We start from the raw sequence: 13,652 nt of genomic DNA, 5'->3' as shown, positions 1-13,652 counted from the left end.
TTGTTAACAGTGATTTTTACTCCATCTGCTGGAAGTTCTCCCTCGCCTTAACTTGCTTGTTAAGTGTTAGACCTACATCATGTGCAACTGTAAAGAGTTATTTTAACCTGTTGAAATTCATCGCCACCTGTTTTCACCAGATAACTTGTTGAAAACAATTGAACCTGTGGAAAATCCAACTGTTATAACCAGCTTAAAACCGTTCATACATGTTCTTACCTGTTCAAACGTTTTCAATACCAGTAAAGACATGTTGAAAACAGAACCAGTTAAAACCTGTTACCCCTGTTGAAAACAGTTGAAACCAGTTCATACAGTATGTTATTACCAGTTAATAGCTGTTGCGCCTGTTGAAAACAGTTGAAACCTGTTATTACCAGTTAATACCTGTTCATGCCAGTTAAAAGCTGTTGTGCCTGTTGAAACTTGTTGAGAACAGTTGAAACCGGTTAATACCATTTAAAAACTGTTATGCCTGTTGAAAACAGTTGAAACCTGTTATTACCAGTTAATACCTGTTAATACCAGCTAAAGCTGTTGAAACCTGTTGAAAACAGTTGAAACCTGTTAATACCAGCTAATACCTGTTAATACCAGTTAAAAACTGTTATGCCTGTTGAAAACAGTTGAAACCTGTTAATACCAGTTAATACCTGTCAATACCAGTTAACACCTGTTAATACCATTTAATACCTGTTATTACCTGTCACCAAATACCAGTTGCAACAGGTACCTGTTAAAACCAGTTCAACAGGTATTAACTGGAATTTTCACCTGGGGCTTGTACGGTCTCTGGAACTTTAAGTATTAGAGACGAACATAGATTTATATCAACTGCTGTCGTGGCGCGGTTGGTTGCTCTGTACCTCGAGAGCGTGACGTATTTTGGATCGCGGGCTCGAGACCAGGTGGGGGCAGTTTGCTTTTGCCGCGATCTGGTACGGTCTCTGGAACTTTTAAGTATTAGAAACGAACATAGATTTATATCAACTGCTGTCGTGGCGCGGTTGGTTGCTCTGTACCTCGAGAGCGTGACGTATTTTGGATCGCGGGCTCGAGACCAGGTGGGGGCAGTTTGCTTTTGCCGCGATCTCGTACGGTCTCTGGGAACTTTAAGTATTAGAAACGAACATAGATTAATATCAACTGCTGTCGTGGCGCGGTTGGTTGCTCTGTACCTCGAGAGCGTGAGGTATTTTGGATCGCGGGCTCGAGACCAGGTGGGGGCAGTCTGCTTTTGCCGCGATCTGGTACGGTCTCTGGAACTTTAAGTATTAGAAACGAACATAGATTTATATCAACTGCTGTCGTGGCGCGGTTGGTTGCTCTGTACCTCGAGAGCGTGACGTTTTTTGGATCGCGGGCTCGAGACCAGGTGGGGGCAGTTTGCTTTTTCCGCGATCTCATAACGTCTCTGGAACTTTAAGTATTAGAAACGAACATAGATTTATATCAACTGCTGTCGTGGCGCGGTTGGTTGCTCTGTACCTCGAGAGCGTGACGTATTTTGGATCGCGGGCTCGAGACCAGGTGGGGCAGTTTGCTTTTGCCGCGATCTTGTACGGTCTCTGGAACTTTAAGTATTAGAAACGAACATAGATTTATATCAACTGCTGTCGTGGCGCGGTTGGTTGCTCTGTACCTCGAGAGCGTGACGTTTTTTGGATCGCGGGCTCGAGACCAGGTGGGGGCAGTTTGCTTTTTCCGCGATCTCATAACGTCTCTGGAACTTTAAGTATTAGAAACGAACATAGATTTATATCAACTGCTGTCGTGGCGCGGTTGGTTGCTCTGTACCTCGAGAGCGTGACGTATTTTGGATCGCGGGCTCGAGACCAGGTGGGGCAGTTTGCTTTTGCCGCGATCTCATACGGTCTCTGGAACTTTAAGTATTAGAAACGAACATAGATTTATATCAACTGCTGTCGTGGCGCGGTTGGTTGCTCTGTACCTCGAGAGCGTGACGTATTTTGGATCGCGGGCTCGAGACCAGGTGGGGGCAGTTTGCTTTTGCCGCGATCTGGTACGGTCTCTGGAACTTTAAGTATTAGAAACGAACATAGATTTATATCAACTGCTGTCGTGGCGCGGTTGGTTGCTCTGTACCTCGAGAGCGTGACGTTTTTTGGATCGCGGGCTCGAGACCAGGTGGGGGCAGTTTGCTTTTTCCGCGATCTCATAACGTCTCTGGAACTTTAAGTATTAGAAACGAACATAGATTTATATCAACTGCTGTCGTGGCGCGGTTGGTTGCTCTGTACCTCGAGAGCGTGACGTATTTTGGATCGCGGGCTCGAGACCAGGTGGGGGCAGTTTGCTTTTGCCGGGTTCTTATACGGTCTCTGGAACTTTAAGTATTAGAAACGAACATAGATTTATATCAACTGCTGTCGTGGCGCGGTTGGTTGCTCTGTACCTCGAGAGCGTGACGTATTTTGGATCGCGGGCTCGAGACCAGGTGGGGGCAGTTTGATTTTGCCGCGATCTGGTACGGTCTCTGGAACTTTAAGTATTAGAAACGAACATAGATTTATATCAACTGCTGTCGTGGCGCGGTTGGTTGCTCTGTACCTCGAGAGCGTGACGTTTTTTGGATCGCGGGCTCGAGATCAGGTGGGGGCAGTTTGCTTTTGCCGCGATCTCATACGGTCTCTGGAACTTTAAGTATTAGAAACGAACATAGATTTATATCAACTGCTGTCGTGGCGCGGTTGGTTGCTCTGTACCTCGAGAGCGTGACGTATTTTGGATCGCGGGCTCGAGACCAGGTGGGGCAGTTTGCTTTTGCCGCGATCTCATACGGTCTCTGGGAACTTTAAGTATTAGAAACGAACATAGATTTATATCAACTGCTGTCGTGGCGCGGTTGGTTGCTCTGTACCTCGAGAGCGTGACGTATTTTGGATCGCGGGCTCGAGACCAGTTGGGGGCAGTTTGCTTTTGCCGCGATCTCATACGGTCTCTGGAACTTTAAGTATTAGAAACGAACATAGATTTATATCAACTACTGTCGTGGCGCGGTTGGTTGCTCTGTACCTCGAGAGCGTGAGGTATTTTGGATCGCGGGCTCGAGACCAGGTGGGGGCAGTTTGCTTTTGCCGCGATCTTGTACGGTCTCTGGGAACTTTAAGTATTAGAAACGAACATAGATTTATATCAACTGCTGTCGTGGCGCGGTTGGTTGCTCTGTACCTCGAGAGCGTGACGTATTTTGGATCGCGGGCTCGAGACCAGGTGGGGGCAGTTTGCTTTTGCCGCGATCTCATACGGTCTCTGGAACTTTAAGTATTAGAAACGAACATAGATTTATATCAACTGCTGTCGTGGCGCGGTTGGTTACTCTGTACCTCGAGAGCGTGACGTATTTTGGATCGCGGGCTCGAGACCAGGTGGGGGCAGTTTGCTTTTGCCGCGATCTCATACGGTCTCTGGAAACTTTAAGTATTAGAAACGAACATAGATTTATATCAACTGCTGTCGTGGCGCGGTTGGTTGCTCTGTACCTCGAGAGCGTGACGTATTTTGGATCGCGGGCTCGAGACCAGGTGGGGGCAGTTTGCTTTTGCCGCGATCTCATACGGTCTCTGGGAACTTTAAGTATTAGAAACGAACATAGATTTATATCAACTGCTGTCGTGGCGCGGTTGGTTGCTCTGTACCTCGAGAGCGTGACGTATTTTGGATCGCGGGCTCGAGACCAGGTGGGGGCAGTTTGCTTTTGCCGCGATCTTATACGGTCTCTGGAAACTTTAAGTATTAGAAACGAACATAGATTTATATCAACTGCTGTCGTGGCGCGGTTGGTTGCTCTGTACCTCGAGAGCGTGACGTATTTTGGATCGCGGGCTCGAGACCAGGTGGGGGCAGTTTGCTTTTGCCGCGATCTTATACGGTCTCTGGGAACTTTAAGTATTAGAAACGAACATAGATTTATATCAACTGCTGTCGTGGCGCGGTTGGTTGCTCTGTACCTCGAGAGCGTGAGGTATTTTGGATCGCGGGCTCGAGACCAGGTGGGGGCAGTCTGCTTTTGCCGCGATCTGGTACGGTCTCTGGAACTTTAAGTATTAGAAACGAACATAGATTTATATCAACTGCTGTCGTGGCGCGGTTGGTTGCTCTGTACCTCGAGAGCGTGACGTATTTTGGATCGCGGGCTCGAGACCAGGTGGGGGCAGTTTGCTTTTGCCGCGATCTGGTACGGTCTCTGGAACTTTAAGTATTAGAAACGAACATAGATTTATATCAACTGCTGTCGTGGCGCGGTTGGTTGCTCTGTACCTCGAGAGCGTGACGTTTTTTGGATCGCGGGCTCGAGACCAGGTGGGGGCAGTTTGCTTTTTCCGCGATCTCATAACGTCTCTGGAACTTTAAGTATTAGAAACGAACATAGATTTATATCAACTGCTGTCGTGGCGCGGTTGGTTGCTCTGTACCTCGAGAGCGTGACGTATTTTGGATCGCGGGCTCGAGACCAGGTGGGGCAGTTTGCTTTTGCCGCGATCTCATACGGTCTCTGGAACTTTAAGTATTAGAAACGAACATAGATTTATATCAACTGCTGTCGTGGCGCGGTTGGTTGCTCTGTACCTCGAGAGCGTGACGTATTTTGGATCGCGGGCTCGAGACCAGGTGGGGGCAGTTTGCTTTTGCCGCGATCTGGTACGGTCTCTGGAACTTTAAGTATTAGAAACGAACATAGATTTATATCAACTGCTGTCGTGGCGCGGTTGGTTGCTCTGTACCTCGAGAGCGTGACGTTTTTTGGATCGCGGGCTCGAGACCAGGTGGGGGCAGTTTGCTTTTTCCGCGATCTCATAACGTCTCTGGAACTTTAAGTATTAGAAACGAACATAGATTTATATCAACTGCTGTCGTGGCGCGGTTGGTTGCTCTGTACCTCGAGAGCGTGACGTATTTTGGATCGCGGGCTCGAGACCAGGTGGGGGCAGTTTGCTTTTGCCGGGTTCTTATACGGTCTCTGGAACTTTAAGTATTAGAAACGAACATAGATTTATATCAACTGCTGTCGTGGCGCGGTTGGTTGCTCTGTACCTCGAGAGCGTGACGTATTTTGGATCGCGGGCTCGAGACCAGGTGCGGGCAGTTTGATTTTGCCGCGATCTGGTACGGTCTCTGGAACTTTAAGTATTAGAAACGAACATAGATTTATATCAACTGCTGTCGTGGCGCGGTTGGTTGCTCTGTACTTCGAGAGCGTGACGTTTTTTGGATCGCGGGCTCGAGATCAGGTGGGGCAGTTTGCTTTTGCCGCGATCTCATACGGTCTCTGGAACTTTAAGTATTAGAAACGAACATAGATTTATATCAACTGCTGTCGTGGCGCGGTTGGTTGCTCTGTACCTCGAGAGCGTGACGTATTTTGGATCGCGGGCTCGAGACCAGGTGGGGCAGTTTGCTTTTGCCGCGATCTCATACGGTCTCTGGGAACTTTAAGTATTAGAAACGAACATAGATTTATATCAACTGCTGTCGTGGCGCGGTTGGTTGCTCTGTACCTCGAGAGCGTGACGTATTTTGGATCGCGGGCTCGAGACCAGTTGGGGGCAGTTTGCTTTTGCCGCGATCTCATACGGTCTCTGGAACTTTAAGTATTAGAAACGAACATAGATTTATATCAACTACTGTCGTGGCGCGGTTGGTTGCTCTGTACCTCGAGAGCGTGAGGTATTTTGGATCGCGGGCTCGAGACCAGGTGGGGGCAGTTTGCTTTTGCCGCGATATGGTACGGTCTCTGGGAACTTTAAGTATTAGAAACGAACATAGATTTATATCAACTGCTGTCGTGGCGCGGTTGGTTGCTCTGTACCTCGAGAGCGTGACGTATTTTGGATCGCGGGCTCGAGACCAGGTGGGGGCAGTTTGCTTTTGCCGCGATCTTATACGGTCTCTGGAACTTTAAGTATTAGAAACGAACATAGATTTATATCAACTGCTGTCGTGGGGCGGTTGGTTGCTCTGTACCTCGAGAGCGTGACGTATTTTGGATCGCGGGCTCGAGACCAGGTGGGGGCAGTTTGCTTTTGCCGGGTTCTTATACGGTCTCTGGGAACTTTAAGTATTAGAAACGAACATAGATTTATATCAACTGCTGTCGTGGGGCGGTTGGTTGCTCTGTACCTCGAGAGCGTGACGTATTTTGGATCGCGGGCTCGAGACCAGGTGGGGGCAGTTTGCTTTTGCCGGGTTCTTATACGGTCTCTGGGAACTTTAAGTATTAGAAACGAACATAGATTTATATCAACTGCTGTCGTGGCGCGGTTGGTTGCTCTGTACCTCGAGAGCGTGACGTATTTTGGATCGCGGGCTCGAGACCAGGTGGGGCAGTTTGCTTTTGCCGCGATCTTATACGGTTTCTGGGAACTTTAAGTATTAGAAACGAACATAGATTTATATCAACTGCTGTCGTGGCGCGGTTGGTTGCTCTGTACCTCGAGAGCGTGACGTATTTTGGATCGCGGGCTCGAGACCAGGTGGGGGCAGTTTGCTTTTGCCGCGATCTCATACGGTCTCTGGAACTTTAAGTATTAGAAACGAACATAGATTTATATCAACTGCTGTCGTGGCGCGGTTGGTTGCTCTGTACCTCGAGAGCGTGAGGTATTTTGGATCGCGGGCTCGAGACCAGGTGGGGGCAGTTTGCTTTTGCCGCGATATGGTACGGTCTCTGGGAACTTTAAGTATTAAAAACGAACATAGATTTATATCAACTGCTGTCGTGGCGCGGTTGGTTGCTCTGTACCTCGAGAGCGTGACGTATTTTGGATCGCGGGCTCGAGACCAGGTGGGGGCAGTTTGCTTTTGCCGCGATCTCATACGGTCTCTGGAACTTTAAGTATTAGAAACGAACATAGATTTATATCAACTGCTGTCGTGGCGCGGTTGGTTGCTCTGTACCTCGAGAGCGTGACGTATTTTGGATCGCGGGCTCGAGACCAGGTGGGGGCAGTTTGCTTTTGCCGCGATCTTATACGGTCTCTGGGAACTTTAAGTATTAAAAACGAACATAGATTTATATCAACTGCTGTCGTGGCGCGGTTGGTTGCTCTGTACCTCGAGAGCGTGACGTATTTTGGATCGCGGGCTCGAGACCAGGTGGGGGCAGTTTGCTTTTGCCGCGATCTCATACGGTCTCTGGAACTTTAAGTATTAGAAACGAACATAGATTTATATCAACTGCTGTCGTGGCGCGGTTGGTTGCTCTGTACCTCGAGAGCGTGACGTATTTTGGATCGCGGGCTCGAGACCAGGTGGGGGCAGTTTGCTTTTGCCGCGATTTTATACGGTCTCTGGAACTTTAAGTATTAGAAACGAACATAGATTTATATCAACTGCTGTCGTGGCGCGGTTGGTTGCTCTGTACCTCGAGAGCGTGACGTATTTTGGATCGCGGGCTCGAGACCAGGTGGGGCAGTTTGCTTTTGCCGCGATCTCATACGGTCTCTGGAACTTTAAGTATTAGAAACGAACATAGATTTATATCAACTGCTGTCGTGGCGCGGTTGGTTGCTCTGTACCTCGAGAGCGTGACGTATTTTGGATCGCGGGCTCGAGACCAGGTGGGGGCAGTTTGCTTTTGCCGCGATATGGTACGGTCTCTGGGAACTTTAAGTATTAAAAACGAACATAGATTTATATCAACTGCTGTCGTGGCGCGGTTGGTTGCTCTGTACCTCGAGAGCGTGACGTATTTTGGATCGCGGGCTCGAGACCAGGTGGTGGCAGTTTGCTTTTGCCGCGATCTAATACGGTCTCTGGGAACTTTAAGTATTAGAAACGAACATAGATTTATATCAACTGCTGTCGTGGCGCGGTTGGTTGCTCTGTACCTCGAGAGCGTGACGTATTTTGGATCGCGGGCTCGAGACCAGTTGGGGGCAGTTTGCTTTTGCCGCGATCTCATACGGTCTCTGGAACTTTAAGTATTAGAAACGAACATAGATTTATATCAACTACTGTCGTGGCGCGGTTGGTTGCTCTGTACCTCGAGAGCGTGAGGTATTTTGGATCGCGGGCTCGAGACCAGGTGGGGGCAGTTTGCTTTTGCCGCGATATGGTACGGTCTCTGGGAACTTTAAGTATTAGAAACGAACATAGATTTATATCAACTGCTGTCGTGGCGCGGTTGGTTGCTCTGTACCTCGAGAGCGTGAGGTATTTTGGATCGCGGGCTCGAGACCAGGTGGGGGCAGTTTGCTTTTGCCGCGATCTCATACGGTCTCTGGAACTTTAAGTATTAGAAACGAACATAGATTTATATCAACTGCTGTCGTGGCGCGGTTGGTTACTCTGTACCTCGAGAGCGTGACGTATTTTGGATCGCGGGCTCGAGACCAGGTGGGGGCAGTTTGCTTTTGCCGCGATCTCATACGGTCTCTGTTAACTTTAAGTATTAAAAACGAACATAGATTTATATCAACTGCTGTCGTGGCGCGGTTGGTTGCTCTGTACCTCGAGAGCGTGACGTATTTTGGATCGCGGGCTCGAGACCAGGTGGGGGCAGTTTGCTTTTGCCACGATCTCATACGGTCTCTGGAACTTTAAGTATTAGAAACGAACATAGATTTATATCAACTGCTGTCGTGGCGCGGTTGGTTGCTCTGTACCTCGAGAGCGTGACGTATTTTGGATCGCGGGCTCGAGACCAGGTGGGGGCAGTTTGCTTTTGCAGCGATCTTATACGGTCTCGGGAACTTTAAGTATTAGAAACGAACATAGATTTATATCAACTGCTGTCGTGGCGCGGTTGGTTGCTCTGTACCTCGAGAGCGTGACGTATTTTGGATCGCGGGCTCGAGACCAGGTGGGGGCAGTTTGCTTTTGCCGCGATCTTATACGGTCTCTGGAACTTTAAGTATTAGAAACGAACATAGATTTATATCAACTGCTGTCGTGGGGCGGTTGGTTGCTCTGTACCTCGAGAGCGTGACGTATTTTGGATCGCGGGCTCGAGACCAGGTGGGGCAGTTTGCTTTTGCCGCGATCTTATACGGTTTCTGGGAACTTTAAGTATTAGAAACGAACATAGATTTATATCAACTGCTGTCGTGGCGCGGTTGGTTGCTCTGTACCTCGAGAGCGTGACGTATTTTGGATCGCGGGCTCGAGACCAGGTGGGGGCAGTTTGCTTTTGCCGCGATCTCATACGGTCTCTGGAACTTTAAGTATTAGAAACGAACATAGATTTATATCAACTACTGTCGTGGCGCGGTTGGTTGCTCTGTACCTCGAGAGCGTGAGGTATTTTGGATCGCGGGCTCGAGACCAGGTGGGGGCAGTTTGCTTTTGCCGCGATATGGTACGGTCTCTGGGAACTTTAAGTATTAAAAACGAACATAGATTTATATCAACTGCTGTCGTGGCGCGGTTGGTTGCTCTGTACCTCGAGAGCGTGACGTATTTTGGATCGCGGGCTCGAGACCAGGTGGGGGCAGTTTGCTTTTGCCGCGATCTCATACGGTTTCTGGAACTTTAAGTATTAGAAACGAACATAGATTTATATCAACTGCTGTCGTGGCGCGGTTGGTTGCTCTGTACCTCGAGAGCGTGACGTATTTTGGATCGCGGGCTCGAGACCAGGTGGGGGCAGTTTGCTTTTGCCGCGATCTTATACGGTCTCTGGGAACTTTAAGTATTAAAAACGAACATAGATTTATATCAACTGCTGTCGTGGCGCGGTTGGTTGCTCTGTACCTCGAGAGCGTGACGTATTTTGGATCGCGGGCTCGAGACCAGGTGGGGGCAGTTTGCTTTTGCCGCGATCTTATACGGTCTCTGGAACTTTAAGTATTAGAAACGAACATAGATTTATATCAACTGCTGTCGTGGCGCGGTTGGTTGCTCTGTACCTCGAGAGCGTGAGGTATTTTGGATCGCGGGCTCGAGACCAGGTGGGGGCAGTTTGCTTTTGCCGCGATCTCATACGGTCTCTGGAACTTTAAGTATTAGAAACGAACATAGATTTATATCAACTGCTGTCGTGGCGCGGTTGGTTGCTCTGTACCTCGAGAGCGTGACGTATTTTGGATCGCGGGCTCGAGACCAGGTGGGGGCAGTTTGCTTTTGCCGCGATCTCATACGGTCTCTGGAACTTTAAGTATTAGAAACGAACATAGATTTATATCAACTGCTGTCGTGGCGCGGTTGGTTGCTCTGTACCTCGAGAGCGTGACGTATTTTGGATCGCGGGCTCGAGACCAGGTGGGGGCAGTTTGCTTTTGCCGCGATATGGTACGGTCTCTGGGAACTTTAAGTATTAAAAACGAACATAGATTTATATCAACTGCTGTCGTGGCGCGGTTGGTTGCTCTGTACCTCGAGAGCGTGACGTATTTTGGATCGCGGGCTCGAGACCAGGTGGTGGCAGTTTGCTTTTGCCGCGATCTCATACGGTCTCTGGGAACTTTAAGTATTAAAAACGAACATAGATTTATATCAACTGCTGTCGTGGCGCGGTTGGTTGCTCTGTACCTCGAGAGCGTGACGTATTTTGGATCGCGGGCTCGAGACCAGGTGGGGACAGTTTGCTTTTGCCGCGATCTCATACGGTCTCTGGAACTTTAAGTATTAGAAACGAACATAGATTTATATCAACTGCTGTCGTGGCGCGGTTGGTTGCTCTGTACCTCGAGAGCGTGACGTATTTTGGATCGCGGGCTCGAGACCAGGTGGGGGCAGTTTGCTTTTGCAGCGATCTTATACGGTCTCGGGAACTTTAAGTATTAGAAACGAACATAGATTTATATCAACTGCTGTCGTGGCGCGGTTGGTTGCTCTGTACCTCGAGAGCGTGACGTATTTTGGATCGCGGGCTCGAGACCAGGTGGGGCAGTTTGCTTTTGCCGCGATCTCATACGGTCTCTGGAACTTTAAGTATTAGAAACGAACATAGATTTATATCAACTGCTGTCGTGGCGCCGTTGGTTGCTCTGTACCTCGAGAGCGTGACGTATTTTGGATCGCGGGCTCGAGACCAGGTGGGGGCAGTTTGCTTTTGCCGCGATATGGTACGGTCTCTGGGAACTTTAAGTATTAAAAACGAACATAGATTTATATCAACTGCTGTCGTGGCGCGGTTGGTTGCTCTGTACCTCGAGAGCGTGACGTATTTTGGATCGCGGGCTCGAGACCAGGTGGGGCAGTTTGCTTTTGCCGCGATCTCATACGGTCTCTGGAACTTTAAGTATTAGAAACGAACATAGATTTATATCAACTGCTGTCGTGGCGCGGTTGGTTGCTCTGTACCTCGAGAGCGTGACGTATTTTGGATCGCGGGCTCGAGACCAGGTGGGGACAGTTTGCTTTTGCCGGGTTCTTATACGGTCTCTGGAACTTTAAGTATTAGAAACGAACATAGATTTATATCAACTGCTGTCGTGGCGCGGTTGGTTGCTCTGTACCTCGAGAGCGTGACGTATTTTGGATCGCGGGCTCGAGACCAGGTGGGGGCAGTTTGCTTTTGCCGCGATATGGTATGGTCTCTGGGAACTTTAAGTATTAGAAACGAACATAGATTGATATCAACTGCTGTCGTGGGGCGGTTGGTTGCTCTGTACCTCGAGAGCGTGACGTATTTTGGATCGCGGGCTCGAGACCAGGTGGGGCAGTTTGCTTTTGCCGCGATCTTATACGGTTTCTGGGAACTTTAAGTATTAGAAACGAACATAGATTTATATCAACTGCTGTCGTGGCGCGGTTGGTTGCTCTGTACCTCGAGAGCGTGACGTATTTTGGATCGCGGGCTCGAGACCAGGTGGGGGCAGTTTGCTTTTGCCGCGATCTCATACGGTCTCTGGAACTTTAAGTATTAGAAACGAACATAGATTTATATCAACTACTGTCGTGGCGCGGTTGGTTGCTCTGTATCTCGAGAGCGTGAGGTATTTTGGATCGCGGGCTCGAGACCAGGTGGGGGCAGTTTGCTTTTGCCGCGATATGGTACGGTCTCTGGGAACTTTAAGTATTAAAAACGAACATAGATTTATATCAACTGCTGTCGTGGCGCGGTTGGTTGCTCTGTACCTCGAGAGCGTGACGTATTTTGGATCGCGGGCTCGAGACCAGGTGGGGGCAGTTTGCTTTTGCCGCGATCTCATACGGTTTCTGGAACTTTAAGTATTAGAAACGAACATAGATTTATATCAACTGCTGTCGTGGCGCGGTTGGTTGCTCTGTACCTCGAGAGCGTGACGTATTTTGGATCGCGGGCTCGAGACCAGGTGGGGGCAGTTTGCTTTTGCCGCGATCTTATACGGTCTCTGGGAACTTTAAGTATTAAAAACGAACATAGATTTATATCAACTGCTGTCGTGGCGCGGTTGGTTGCTCTGTACCTCGAGAGCGTGACGTATTTTGGATCGCGGGCTCGAGACCAGGTGGGGGCAGTTTGCTTTTGCCGCGATCTTATACGGTCTCTGGAACTTTAAGTATTAGAAACGAACATAGATTTATATCAACTGCTGTCGTGGCGCGGTTGGTTGCTCTGTACCTCGAGAGCGTGACGTATTTTGGATCGCGGGCTCGAGACCAGGTGGGGGCAGTTTGCTTTTGCCGCGATCTTGTACGGTCTCTGGAACTTTAAGTATTAGAAACGAACATAGATTTATATCAACTGCTGTCGTGGCGCGGTTGGTTGCTCTGTACCTCGAGAGCGTGACGTATTTTGGATCGCGGGCTCGAGACCAGGTGGGGGCAGTTTGCTTTTGCCGCGATCTGGTACGGTCTCTGGAACTTTAAGTATTAGAAACGAACATAGATTTATATCAACTGCTGTCGTGGCGCGGTTGGTTGCTCTGTACCTCGAGAGGGTGACGTATTTTGGATCGCGGGCTCGAGACCAGGTGGGGCAGTTTGCTTTTGCCGCGATCTTGTACGGTCTCTGGAACTTTAAGTATTAGAAACGAACATAGATTTATATCAACTGCTGTCGTGGCGCGGTTGGTTGCTCTGTACCTCGAGAGCGTGACGTTTTTTGGATCGCGGGCTCGAGACCAGGTGGCAGCAGTTTGCTTTTGCCGCGATCTAATACGGTCTCTGGAACTTTAAGTATTAGAAACGAACATAGATTTATATCAACTGCTGTCGTGGCGCGGTTGGTTGCTCTGTACCTCGAGAGCGTGACGTATTTTGGATCGCGGGCTCGAGACCAGGTGGGGGCAGTTTGCTTTTGCCGCGATCTCATACGGTCTCTGGAACTTTAAGTATTAGAAACGAACATAGATTTATATCAACTGCTGTCGTGGCGCGGTTGGTTGCTCTGTACCTCGAGAGCGTGACGTATTTTGGATCGCGGGCTCGAGACCAGGTGGGGGCAGTTTGCTTTTGCCGCGATCTGGTACGGTCTCTGGAACTTTAAGTATTAGAAACGAACATAGATTTATATCAACTGCTGTCGTGGCGCGGTTGGTTGCTCTGTACCTCGAGAGCGTGACGTATTTTGGATCGCGGGCTCGAGACCAGGTGGGGGCAGTTTGCTTTTGCCGCGATCTCATACGGTCTCTGGGAACTTTAAGTATTAGAAACGAACATAGATTTATATCAACTGCTGTCGTGGCGCGGTTGGTTGCTCTGTACCTCGAGAGCGTGACGTATTTTGGATCGCGGGCTCGAGACCAGGTGGGGGCAGTTTGCTT

The 13,652-nt window shown here is 49.1% G+C and overlaps 1 protein-coding gene across 1 annotated transcript in view; it reads left to right on the top strand.

The window, feature by feature from the left end:
* Window positions 1-13,652, top strand: part of LOC139967083 (uncharacterized) — a 234,552-nt gene that overhangs the window by 173,068 nt on the left and 47,832 nt on the right. The gene's annotated exons all lie outside the window — the stretch shown is intronic.

Source organism: Apostichopus japonicus, chromosome 4, assembly GCF_037975245.1.
Source record: "Apostichopus japonicus isolate 1M-3 chromosome 4, ASM3797524v1, whole genome shotgun sequence".
NCBI lineage: Eukaryota > Metazoa > Echinodermata > Holothuroidea > Aspidochirotida > Stichopodidae > Apostichopus > Apostichopus japonicus.
The sequence above is the reverse complement of the archived record's forward strand: the minus strand, read 5'-3'. Positions and strand labels throughout refer to the sequence as shown.